Source organism: Mastomys coucha, unplaced genomic scaffold (assembly GCF_008632895.1).
Source record: "Mastomys coucha isolate ucsf_1 unplaced genomic scaffold, UCSF_Mcou_1 pScaffold8, whole genome shotgun sequence".
Classification (NCBI taxonomy): Eukaryota; Metazoa; Chordata; class Mammalia; order Rodentia; family Muridae; genus Mastomys; species Mastomys coucha.
In genome coordinates, this window is record NW_022196914.1 from 53,696,946 (window position 1) to 53,700,716 (window position 3,771).

A 3,771-nucleotide genomic window follows, 5' to 3' on the forward strand; every position below is an offset into this window, starting at 1 on the left:
ATCTGATGCCCTCTTCTGGTGTGTCTGAAGACAGCTACAGTGTACTCATATAAATAAAATAAATAAATTTTAAAAAGAAAAGAAAAAGAAAAAAATGTCAGCAACACCTTTAAAGTTGAAATCTGGCTTCTCTGGTGGGCTCAGGGAAGAGAATATTTATCTTGTAAAAATCTATTGGAGGCCGGCTGACCCACTTTAAGACTGAACTTCTCTATCTGCAAAGAGGGATTAAAAAAACTCACGCCTGTTGAAATGTTGGGGTAGAGTAAAGAGTAGGGAGTTGTGCATACTCCCTTGGGAAGTACGGCCCTGGGAGAGCCACTTCTGCTAAGAGACATAGCCCTACAGAATGGGGTTGTTAAGCAGTAGCTACTAGCTCGCTTTAGAAACTACAGTTATCACCACATTTTAATGATTTCCATACCGATTCCTTTTCTTGTTTATACAAAGCTACTAATCTTGCTCTCATCCATTATCACGCTTTGCTGGATATCCTAAGCTGTTTATAGATCACAGTTTTATAGGTCATGCCCAGGTTTAGATACCCACCTCTCTTCCCCCCAGACTCCACACCGCTCTTCCTTCCCACTGTCTGGTGACATGTCTGAGCTGTCAGGGTTTCCTGGTTTGTATTCACCTCAGGACAGTCTCTGCTCCTGCTTCCCTGGCCATCTTCATGTCCTGCTGGTTATTTCCTGCACTTCACAGACCCACAATTCAAAATGATGCTTTTATCCTAGAGTCTGTGCATTTATCCTTCCTTAAACTGCCCCCTGCTACTCAGAATCTCCACTACCATTTTCCCACAGAGGCTTTTTGCTGGCCGAGTCCTGTAGACTCTCCACATCCCACAGCTTCCGCTCTGTCTGCATCTTTTGTATAACTCTCCCTGAACCTGCCCTATCCCCTTCAGGTGTAGATTCCTAAAGAGAGTAGATCAAAGATAGGCGTGGTGGTGTACCGCTGTAACCCCACACTCAAGAGCCTGTGCCAGGACTACAGACTGCATGTTCCAGCCAAGCCTTGGATACTTTGTAATCAAAAAAGGAAAACAAAAAGAAAGCAGAAAAAAAAACACAGCAAGTCTTTGTATGTTGTGCTGTCATCACTAGGATAGCACCTGTGTGTGGTAGTCAGTGGTACATAGGTGGACATTTTCTAGTCTTCTCAATCTTTGGACTTGGTTCTTAATTTTAGATTTTCACAATCCATACATTTTAGCATAGTGCTCTCTCTCTCTCTCTCTCTCTCTCCTTCTTCCCCACCCCCCCTCTCTCCTTTTCCTTCTCCCTATCCCTGTGCATGCGTGTGTGTGTGTGTGTGCATGTGATGGGGATTGGACTTAGAGCACTGTACATGCTCTAGATCTGAGGTACACCCTCCTCCTAGTTAGCATCCTTCTTTCAGTATCCTCTCTGGTACTTACAATAACTATCTCTTGGGGCATAGTTACTGCATCATGTATGGTATCGCTTAAGTCAAAGCTTTTATAATTAGAACAGGGAATGACTCAATATGCTCGAGGGAGGGGACAAGAGGAGGTGAGGTGTATTTAAGACACTGCAGCAAGGTTGTAGGCATCCAAGCACCGCAACCTCATGGGAAATGAAGCTGCTACAGACTAGCTTCTCAGTCTCTCACTGTGTCCTGGCATCTTCTGTCAGCCCCATCAGGTTTCAACTGCCTGGTCACATATTCGTTAGTTTTGTTGCAATTTGAGTCCCTGACACTCTTTTAGCTTGCCTCTACTGCTTCCTTTCTTGTTCTCAAAGATCAGGTCTACAAGAGAGTGCTCTGATGACAAAGCTCGTCCATTTGGGCCAACCCACATTTATTTATTTATTCATCAAATATTTATAAGACACCTGATATGTGCCAGGTACATTCCTACATGCTAGCATAGAACTGACAAGAAAGACAGATGAGAACGTGTCCCTGGGGAGCTTACCTTTGGCTCGCTTCCAGTGAGTTACTACCTGCAGTGCTTGAGCTGGAAACCACCTTTGGCACCATGCTCTGAGGTTGAGAGTAGGGAGGCAATGTCATGGGATAGGCAACATGGCCACCTAATCAACAAAGGTGAGCAGGGCAGACTCCCCAATGGGATATATAGGCAGTCATGGGGGGGTACTTTGGTATAATTCTCCCTTGAAATTTTCTATACATTATGCATATTCCCTTGCTTCTTATATATCTTATATGTGGTATTTATTTATTTATTTTTAAGTCACAGAAACTTTTATTGGAAACAAATGAGCTGCAGCAAAGCCACACTCAGTGCATGTGGCCCACCTGGTACAGTGGAGGGCAAAAGTGGACATCAGGGCGCTGGTTAAAAGACCATACCCCTTAAACACTGGGCACCATTTATAGGGCTTCAAACTACAGGCCCTTAGAGCTGGAGTGTACAGGCCCATTAAGAAATACAAAAATAAACTCTGTGGTCCAGCTGTCCAGTCTGTGACAGACTGTTGGTGCAGAGCAGTCACTTTTCTATCAGACCCCATGCTGTTTAATCCAGCTGCAGCATGGGCAGTGGGAGCCTGCAGCGTGAGTGGACATCCACAGGCTGAAACCAAAGGTCTGGGCAGGTATAGCCTTGGGCAGTGCCAAGGCATAGCCAGCATCCGGGGAGGCTCTGGAGCTCCTGGGGTAGGCAGGTCCAGGCATTGGTCGAAGCTAGATGAAGCTGAGGCCTCTGCTTCTTCTCAGCACGTACAGATCACTGGAACCCTGTCTTCCTCCGTGGTGCTGGTCTCCTCCACCCGGCCCTCGCCGCCTCCACTTCTGCTCTGCCCTCGCCACCTCCACTTCTGCTCTGCCCTCGCTGCCTCCACCTCTGCTCTTTATCAACCTCTGCTGTCCCCAGTTCCAAGTCCCGTGCATCGCCAGCCTCTGACGGTGTGTAGGTGAAGCCACTGATGGAGCAGCAATTAAAGAAGACAATTTGTTTAAGTCGCTTGTTGTAAACGAAATAGTTGAATGACCAGAGGCTTCCATCTCCCCCAAAGGGATCTGAGTCTAGATCTGGGTTATAGCTGTAGATGTCACATTCAGCTAAGCAGATCTCCTCACCCACTGCATTCCACAGCTGTGGCTGTGGGGCCTTGAAGTCTTGAAACAGCTGAAAACAGGCTGCAGTTGACTGCATTTACCAACCAGCAGAGGCTTGGCTCTCTGCTGATCTCATGATTTCTGGTTCTGCTGAAGTCATAGTCTGTCCGGAAGGACTCGTTGAGGGTGACGATCAGATAGAAGAGGGTCTTGCGGCTGCACTTGTCACTCAGCGGACTTTCATCCTTACCACCCCGGCTCTTGCTCAGTCTGCTGGGACTGAGGTCCGAAGTCTGAGGTGGGGACAGTGCCTCCAACACATGGGGCTGGTCCTCCTGGCAGAACTGCTTGAACATAAAGCTTATCATCTCCTGCCATCTTACATGAGTAGCTTTCAATCCTGCCAATAATATGGGCATCTCCAGTCTCCACTATCAACTGTGAGTTGATGGCCTCAACGCTGGAGTTCTCCAACAGCTTCATGTCCCTTGGAAGGGAGTTTCTTGTGCCAGTGGCACTAGTGCAGCACTACCTGGGAATGTGGGAAGCCAGGTATGGCTGCCTAGCTCCAAAGGGCTCTGCTTTCAGCCTTTCCACCCACTAGCAGCGTACTGTTTGCAGCTTAATATAACCTTGAATCCATCGTGTAGCTCCTCTTCCTCACCTCACCTGCCCCTGAGAACTCAGCATTGGCTGACAGGGAGATGATCCTATCAC

General features: G+C 47.4%; 1 pseudogene across 1 annotated transcript; it reads right to left on the bottom strand.

The window, feature by feature from the left end:
- Nucleotides 1-2,528: 2,528 nt before the first annotated feature.
- On the bottom strand, nucleotides 2,529-3,537 carry LOC116083608 (annotated as a pseudogene). Its single transcript, XR_004115796.1, has 2 exons — nucleotides 2,838-3,537; nucleotides 2,529-2,787 (listed from the first exon to the last, which is right to left on the bottom strand). The product of XR_004115796.1 is annotated as a repressor of RNA polymerase III transcription MAF1 homolog (transcript).
- Between the last annotated feature and the right edge of the window lie 234 nt (nucleotides 3,538-3,771).